The sequence below is a fragment of the Dipteris shenzhenensis genome, chromosome 29 (assembly GCF_047967505.1).
Source record: "Dipteris shenzhenensis isolate YYH24624 ecotype China chromosome 29, Dip_SZ_1.0, whole genome shotgun sequence".
Lineage (NCBI taxonomy): Eukaryota > Viridiplantae > Streptophyta > Polypodiopsida > Gleicheniales > Dipteridaceae > Dipteris > Dipteris shenzhenensis.
In genome coordinates this window covers 40,483,182-40,492,624 of record NC_141624.1, presented here as the reverse complement: position 1 = coordinate 40,492,624, position 9,443 = coordinate 40,483,182, and the positions used below count along the sequence as shown (strand labels likewise).

At 39.4% G+C, this 9,443-nt stretch overlaps 1 pseudogene; it reads right to left on the bottom strand.

Moving 5' to 3' along the window:
* Positions 1–6,444: 6,444 nt before the first annotated feature.
* Positions 6,445–7,477, bottom strand: LOC147882838 (uncharacterized; annotated as a pseudogene).
* Between the last annotated feature and the right edge of the window lie 1,966 nt (positions 7,478–9,443).

The window sequence follows — 9,443 nt, the reverse complement described above, 5'->3', positions numbered from 1 at the left end:
ACGGTTACGGCTACTCAGCCAAACACTAAGCCTATGCACCAAAAATTTCTTTCTCAATTTTTTGATTATTTCTTAGAGGATTTACTGCTTGGACTACCATGTTCTCGACCTAAAGATCATAGGATAGAAATCCTACCGGGTAACACTCCACCTTGCAAAGCTCCTTATACAGTCACCCAGTTAGAGCAAAAGAAAATACAAAAGCAAGTGGAGGAACTGATAGAGAGAGGATTGATAAGACCCAGCAGTTCTCCTTATGGAGCACCTATCTTATTAGTCAAAAAGAAAAATGGAACCTACCAAATGTGCATAGACTATCGTGCACTAAACAAAATCACAGTGAAGACCAAATATCCAATCCCTATTGATGATCTTTTAGACAAATTGAAAGGGGCCAAGGTCTTCAATAAGATAGATCTCAAATCCGGCTATCATCAAGTTTGTATGGTAGAAGAGGATATATACAAGACTGCTTTTAGAACTCAAATGGGACATTATAAGTTCTTAGTTATGCCTTTTGGGCTAACTAATGCTCCAGCTACTTTTAGTAGAATGATGAACCGAATCTTTCCTAAACACCAAGATTGTGTGGTAGTATTTTTCGATGATATTCTGGTGTTTAGCAAAGATGTTGAGGAGCATAAGGAACATCTGAAGCTAGTCTTTTCACTCTTGAAAGAAAATCAATTGTACATAAATCTTGAAAAGAGCAGTTTCTTTCAAGATTAGATAGAGTATTTGGGTCACATTGTATCCATCGATGGGATTCGAGTAGATCCAAAGAAGATTAAGTGCATAGTCACATGGCGTAAACCCCGAGATATACATGAATTAAGATCATTCTTGGGATTGTGTAGCTTTTACATAATGTTTGTCAAGAATTTCACATACATTGCACATCCATTGATAGACCTTCTTAGAAAAGCTATGCATTTCTTATGGATTGGGCGTCAAGATAAATCTTTTACAGTTTTGAAAGAAGCTCTCAGACAAGCTCCTGTGTTGCAACTACCCGATTTCTCTAGACCATACTTTGTAGTTGTAACCGATGCTAGTGGATATGGAATTAGAGCCGTACTTATGCAAGATGGACATCCAATAGCATATGAGAGCCGAAAATTAAAACTAGCAGAATGCAATTACAGTACATATGATAAAGAATTAACCGCTATTGTGCATGCCTTACAAATGTGGAAACATTATTTGATGGGATCTGAGTTTCTTATCAAAACCGATCAGCAAAGTATCAAGCATTTTTTGACTCAGCCACTTATATCCGATAGACACATCAAGTGGGCATCATTTATACAAAGTTTTCAGCCCATGATTCAGTATCAACCTGGAAAGGAGAATGTAGTTGCTGATGCTCTTAGCAGAAAGCCAAGTATTAATCACATCACTGCTGTAGAGACCCAGCCTTTTGAAGGTATGAAGAATTCTTATCAAGGGGATCCAGACTTCTCCGATATATGGAACAAATTAGAAAAGAACAATTGGAATCCTATGTTGGACTATTCATGCACTGATGGATACCTCTTTTATCAAAAGAAATTATGCATCACTCGATCCTTTAGACAAGTTGTAATGGAGGAAATGCACCAACCACCATATATGGGACATAGGGGAGTGACTGCCACTTTACAAGTGATAGCAAGAGAATTTCATTGGCCTACTATAAGAAAAGATGTGGCTAAGTTTGTAGCCGAATGCATCACTTGCCAGAAGATTAAGAGTTACAAAGGAAAGACAAATATCTATGGATTTCATAACAAGTTTTCCCACTACAGCGAATCAAAATGATATGATTTGGACGATAGTAGATCGCTTTAGTAAGCAAGCTTATTTCATCCCATGTAAGAAGACTTTAACAGCTCAGCAAGCTGCACATTTATTCATCAAGCATATCTTTGTTCATCATGGCTTGCCAAAGATTATAGTGTCTGATCGAGATTTGAAGTTTTGCAGTAATTTCTGGACTACATTATTTCATAATCTAGGCACTAAGTTAGGTTTCTCATCAGCTTTTCATCCAGAATCGAATGGACAAACTGAAGTTACAAATAGTACTATTCTAGATATGATAAGAGCTTATGCAGGAAGTCAACCAAAGACCTGGGACAAATACATTCATCTCTTACAGTTTGCTTATAATAATACTCCTCATTCTACAACTGGAAGAGCACCCTTTGAGATTATCTATGGGAAGGTTTTACCTATTCCTATCACACGATTAACCCATAGAGTGGAAGCAGCAGATGCATTTACCCATGATTATCAAAATATTCTCAAAGAAGTTCGAGAAGCGATTGCAATAGCTCAAGAGAAGTACACTAAACAAGCTAATAAGAAATGGAAAAACATGCTTTTTAAAGAAGGTGATTATGTACTTCTTCAGATTGAGAAAAGAAGATTGAAGAGTGTTGAGAAATGGCCAGTAATCAAGATGTCACCACGTTTTTATGGACCATTCAAGGTGATTTAGAAAATCAATGATCTAGCTTATAGGCTTGAATTACCTGATAATTGGAAAATACATAATGCTTTCCATATCAGCCTCTTAAAGCCCTTCAAAGGACCTTTACCTATTCATCCTATCTATGAAGAGGCCCCATTGATTGTTGATGAAGAAGAAATTCTAGAACCCGAATGCATTGTTGATCATCAATAGACCTTGACTCGAAAAGGAAATGTCTATACTAAATACTTGCTCAAATTTAAGAACCATCCAAGAGACGATGCTCAGTGGATGCGTGAGTGGTTCTTTAGAACTTTTCCAGACCTCTTTAGTTCCTATAATCAAACACGCAACTGAGGTCAGTTGCAATCCAAGCAAGAGGGATGTTACGAAAATTATATTTCTAATATATCTTGCTTTGGACATTATTATTTTTAGTCGAGTGTGACTATGGCAAAGTACTCCATAGGAGCGCATCGGACGCGACGGGGATCCTAGTGGATACTTTGTGTGGTTAGTTGGGGATGCCTGAATAGCTTGTGTTTTGCCATGCTAGATGGTCGGTATTGTGGGTGATTCCATGTTAATATTAATGTCGCTAGTGTCATTGGTGTTGTGCTTGATTATTGTGCTTTGAGCGCGGTTATGTTGGGATCGGTTGATTCGGTGATTCATTCAATCAATTGTTAATAACTAATGTAATTGGTGGCTTAAGCACAGGTGATGGAACTCATAGCGAGGATTGGAGTTAGTGCGAGGGTACCGATCGAGGTATCACATAGCGCATTATACATGGCCATGGGCCAATCTTGTATTTGTTTAATTATTACAAGTTTGAGCAATATATTTTTTTGAGGACATAAATCATTTTGGGCCCTAAGATGGCTATGTAAAGCAAATCCCTCATTTTTGGATGAGAGGGATAATTTTGGCTCCTTGGTGCTTTTATGAAAAATCATGAATACTCTAAATGAGGAAGCGTGAGCCACTCTTCTAGGGGGGGGAGATTGTACCCATTCTGCTGTCGTTTTCATGGTGTGATTGTGTTCTCTCTCTCCAATTGATTAAGTGGTGAATTTGTGTGAAGATAATTACCTTCTGGTTTCAAGTCATGTGTTCACCTTTGCAGGTGGTGCAGTGTTGTGGATGTCTCGTGCATAGAAGTGCATGTCTTTGCCTACCACAGAGGCCGAGTATGTTGCAGCCACAGAGGGTCTGCAAGGAGGCTATATGACTTGATTGGCTAGTGGGAGATTTGGGGATTCATACAAGTGCACATACATTGCATAGTGATTCCATGACTACTATTCAGCTAGCACAGAATCTGTTCTTTCATACAAAGACCAAACACATTGAGGTTGGGTACCATTTGATCAGGGAGGTACTTGAGGACAAGCGCATAGAGCTTGTTAAGGTTCATACAGATTATAACCCTACAGATATGCTGACGAAGAGTCTTCCTAGTTAGCCGTATGCTCACTGGCTATTTTCACTTAAAGGCACATTGTCCTTTAAGTGGGAGGTTGTGGGGGTTAAAGGCCACTACGCCTTAATCTCGGTTATGTACAATACTCAAACACATATACATGGATGACATAGAAGATTAGGGTGTTCTACACCCACCAAAACTTATGTGGCTCTCTTTTGGCTCTCCCTCTCTCACCTTCTTTCATTCCTCAGCCGTTGAGATCACTCTCAATATTTACCTCTAGCTCTTAGATCTATGGAATTTCACATTTTGTTCTCATCTTGTTAATCCTTCCATTAATTTTTCCATGTGTTAGTTCTTAGGTAGTTTCCTCTCTCGGTTCTCTTTTCTTGGATTCAAGGCCTCAAGCAACACCCCAATCTTCAATGCACGCAAGTCTTTTGTCTTTGGTTGGATATTTATCCTTGGTTCTTCCGTTCTTGTGAGTAGGTTGTTTTGACTTTTGGTAGTCATTTCTTATCAATTGGTTGTCCACTTCATCCTCCACAGAGTTGTCCAAGAGAACCTTTTGGTCCATCTCAGGGATCCTTTGATGTTCTCACAAGGTTTTTTCCACTATCATCATGTAACTAGGCAAAGCAGCAATGGTTTGTTGAGATGCCATGCCATCTTCTAGATCTATCACCACAGCCTTCATTTAGCCAGATATCTAGGATGGGGTAAGACCACACCAATTGATAAACCATTAACATATACATGAATTTGCAAAAATGACATCCTAAATAGGTTCTCCTACTGTAGATATCAAATGAACATTGATGAGCCTCTATCCAAACGTAGGACAAATAAGTTTTGTGAGTTCTATAGTTACATCAGCATAAAAATGAATTAATATTCATAGTAACCCATAACAAACAGACTTGAATTGGGTAGCGTGAGTTCATTTCCACCTTTGCTAAATCTTTAATCATTCCATCAACAAAAGCATTGTGGCCAAGGAGAACTCCCTTGAGCACTACAAGAAAACTATTTGTTATATAAAAGCATAAGAGAGAGTCCATATGGTTCTCAAAGACCCTCTGAACTTGTACAAATGATATCCATTTGTAATATAGGTGAGGTGTGAGATCTACTCTTGCCATTGTTAATGAAATTAAACATTGAAATGTCTCACTGATGTATTATACATGTCAAAGGGCCTCATCATGTATGCATAGGTTTACTATTGGGTTACAAAGGGGGTCTTGGATTAACCACCACCAAGTTGTACCTAGAGTAACCATCTATGAATGAGAGAGACAAATACTTGCATGTGTCACAATAGGAGTGAATTTATGAATCAACAATGGGGTCATGTGGTTACTTTGTATTGCAATATTATTAATAATTTATTTCTTAGGCAAGAATGCAAAAAGGGACTTGGACATATCCCTAAAAGAGATATTGCTCAACTGGTACTCTAACGTCACTATTGATGACTTGTCAATGCTTTTGTACTTTGGCCCCTTTGCCTGATCATGTATTAGACCTTTGGACATGATAACCTTTGCAGGCTATCTCTACAACACGTGATGGAAAGAAGGGGATTCTAGTGGATTGAGGGAAATCTAGAGTGGATGTCCCAAAAAGTTATGCAAGAAATTGTACAGATTACATCCCTTTATCTAGCCACTTCCATTAACAAATCAGCCAATACCCCAGCTTTCATTTACATAGCTTCTAGTATTCAATAGTCTCTAAGTGTGGTAGCATTGAGTTTTATAGTCCATAAAAACATGGAGCTTTCTTGACTCCATTTCCAGGACAATGACAATACCACTTACCCAATTAGAATAATCCATGGGATAAACTAAACCTGATTGCTCCATGTTCTCAAGTTTATTTGCATACACTCACCATAGTTAGGGACTAGGGTTCATTTGATATGGACCTTTGATCACAAAGTTTGATTCTGGGTACAATTTGATGCAATGCTTAAAGATCTCAACTACAAAAGCCTTTGAAGTACCATGCAAAGACATCCATGTACTCTTGGAAGAAATTAATTAGCACAACAAGAAGGTAATCATGGTACAAAACCCAACTAGTGACCTTTGGATGCTTAGGTTAATTAACTCATATGTTGAGATATTTCTAGTCTCATGCTTGGTCCACCTAAGGCATTCTTGTTACTGTCGAGCTACTTGCTCCCCTTGCATCTGCTGACCCATTTTCATGGAGTATCTTCCTTCAAAAATCACCCGGACTGTGGGAAAGATCCTTCCTTGAAGCAGAAGTTTGAGATGAAGGATTTGGGAGAGCTGCGTTATTTCTTGGGCATTGAGGTGATTAGATCACCAAGTGGGATACGGCTCTTGCAGAGGCAGTATGGATTGGACATGTTGTCCAAATATGGGATGACAGGCTGTAAGCCTATTTCAGTTCCTTTGGAGCAAAATGTGAAGCTGAGCGTAGCTGCAGGGGTGAGCTTCTGGAAGACCCTACTATGTACAGACGCATAGTAGGAAGTTTGATTTATATGACTATTATGAGGCCAGATTCCCACATGCTTCTTGATTCCCTAAATTATAACATCTTTGTCATTCAAGTATGTTCTTATAGAAATAACATTGGGAATTTCTGATGGTAGCATTGCTCTACCTTCTGCATCACGTTTCCATAATTGAATACCTTCTAGTGGCTTCCATTAACCTGATTTTGGATGCATCATATGTTGGAACACTGGATCACCATCACGCATGAAAAACCAAAACTGCAATGGTTTTGAATGACCCACTAATGCCTCTTTTCCTTCGCATAAGTATCCCTTTACAAATGTTTTGAAATCAGGAACCTCTTGAATTACAAATGGGGATGGACGAGAGGTTTGGCATTCATTGAAAGATCGCATTAGATGAGGAAATGTGAAAGTATAACTCGTTCTTAGTTTCTCCGAGAATCTACTAAACAATGCATCGATGTCCTCATGTGTATGTGCCACCATCAAGAACCCTAGTTGGATCATTCGAAAGACTCCACGTGCAGCAAGCAGGGATAAGAATGCAAACAAGTATCTATTTTTATTCTCAAAACCACAGTTGTCTACTTGTAAGAGTAGTACTCGTGGAAGTTGCTTGTATTCTTTACTAGATGAAGTTATCCTTAAACTTGTTGTAGCCTGAACGTCATATTTATTTAGTTCTATTGAAAGTCCATCTCCATGCATGTGGCAGCCTAATGCATATCTAGACATCAATGCAAAGAATAATCTTGACTTTTACTACCGTGCTTGTTTGAAAGATCACCCTACATGTGCTTGTCTAACCTCTCAAGGTTTTACAAACATAGTGACAACGAACCAATAGTGAAATTAGGGTCATTCTTCCGATACTATAAAGAGAAGTTTCCATATGCCAATTGCCCATGTCCATGAGGAGCATCCCTGTTAAGGCTACAGGAAGTTGCATGATACGATTCAATGATTTTGATATAGGTTGTAGCCTTGGTATGCAAGTCTTCATTTGATCCATCTTGTCGTGAATGATGCAAAGATTTTGCTTTGGGTCCAACTTTGAAGACAACCTCCATGCATAATATAGGATTCTGTAAGACATTTGCTGCAAACTATTGTGCTCATCTCTTTAGTAACAACTGTTCCCTCTCACTTTCTATCTTTGTTCTTTCTAGCTTCATTTTAAGTTCAGAGCAAGTGTCGCACTTGGAGAATGTGCTTGTCTTTGATAGACTAACTTGTTTGAATACAGTTCTTCATAATCTGTTGAATGTTGACCTTGACAAAGGCTTGTACTTTAACCTATCCATTGTTTTGTTGACTTCTCACCAAATATCCACTTGCTTGTATATGGACGGGATGACCATTTGCGTCTCACATTCCCCTGTCATCATTATACGACTTTTATGGGACATTTTATATGCATTATACTCAACAAACAATTGAATCACAGCTTTCCCAACCTCCACATGCCTCATTCTATTTCGTATTATCTCCTTATTTCCATGCATAGCATTTCGCACTCCAAGATCATATTGATTCTTATACCTATAGAAGGTTGTCTTTGAAATTCCTTGTATTGTGTACCAAGCCTTGCAACAAACATTCATGTTTCTTATGAAGAACGTCAATCCACTTGTATGTCCCTCAACCCTCTTGGATATTTGCAGATTGTTGTAAATGTGATTCACACGACCAGCAAAACATTGACCCCAGTATTCTTATCGCACATTCAAAACCATTTCTCAATCAACAACTTGACAGCAACGTCCTTTACAACAATCAATAGTTGCAACCCTTTGGATAGCCCTGGGGATAGTTTTCATGTCCAACCGTGTTTCACTTTCATTCTTTTCCTTCTTTTTTCCTATTTACAAGCATCTGCAACTATGGCAAAAGTAGAGGAGCAGTGGGGCATCCTTGCCTTATTCATCTCTTGAAAAGACTTTGTAAGCTCACCATTGACGTCCACTTTGGCTGTAGCATTAATCAGTAGCAGTCTGGATGAAATCTGTAAATTCAATCCCGATCCCCATGTCCATCAAGCATTGAAGAAAGTCCCAATCAAGCCTATCATATGCCTTATCAAAGTCAAGCTTTATGAAGCATTGTCCTGCCCCTCACAAAGATGAGGACTTTCCGATTGTGTCTACCTTTGATGAAACCTTTGTTTCTTATACAAGCATTCCTTGTTCACGACCTTATGAAGGCAGCATGAGGACGAGGACCCTGTAGAAATTCTAGGAGTGCATGTGTTTCCAACCAGTCAACTAATTCACCGTGACATTTGTCAAGGAAGGCAACGGCAATCGCACCTGGCTGTTCACCTCTTTTTGGATGTGTTTCTCCATCAGCATCTGAGCCTCTCTGTTCTGTTTGAGCTCAGTGTGTCTCCAATTGTCTATTCGCTTGCCACTGATTCTGGCAAGGCTTTCTGATCATAGGCTTTCTCCTTGCCTTGAGAGGTGGAGACAGCTTCCTTGCATTCAGGACCAATCTTATCGTGGCTGCTAGTACCTGCACTACCCGCTCTCCTGAGGAAGGGCGGATTGAAGAAGACTCCCTTTGAGGACTGGATGTCTCCAATTTAACCTTGTTTGTCAGACAAGAGAGGCATGGAATGACAAAGCCCGATTGTGTCCTCCGTGGCTTGGTGCAGCTTGACATATTCTTCAATCTGGTCCGTGCTAGCTTGTTGCATGTTTGTGAGCTGAGGGTTGAACAGAGGAAATGAGAAGCTCATGTCAATGAGGTCGAACAATGCCGCTTTCTTGCGCTGAAGCGAGTTCAAACGAGATTCAACTTCTTCAATGCAAGTCCAAATGAATTGGCGTTGTCCCATCCATTGCCTAAGTGTGATGAAGGAATGTTGATGAAGTCAAGAGGGAGAGGAATAAGAGCAGTCCCATCAGAGTTAGTCTCCAACTTCAAGGCTGACTTGAGCTCGATTTTCGAGCTACGACTTCTAAAAGAGTCTTGGTGGACATGTGTCCTAAACCCACTCCACCGAATGAAGGTCAAGGCGAGGTACAATATTTGAGCCAAATCTCATCATTTAATGGGCATTC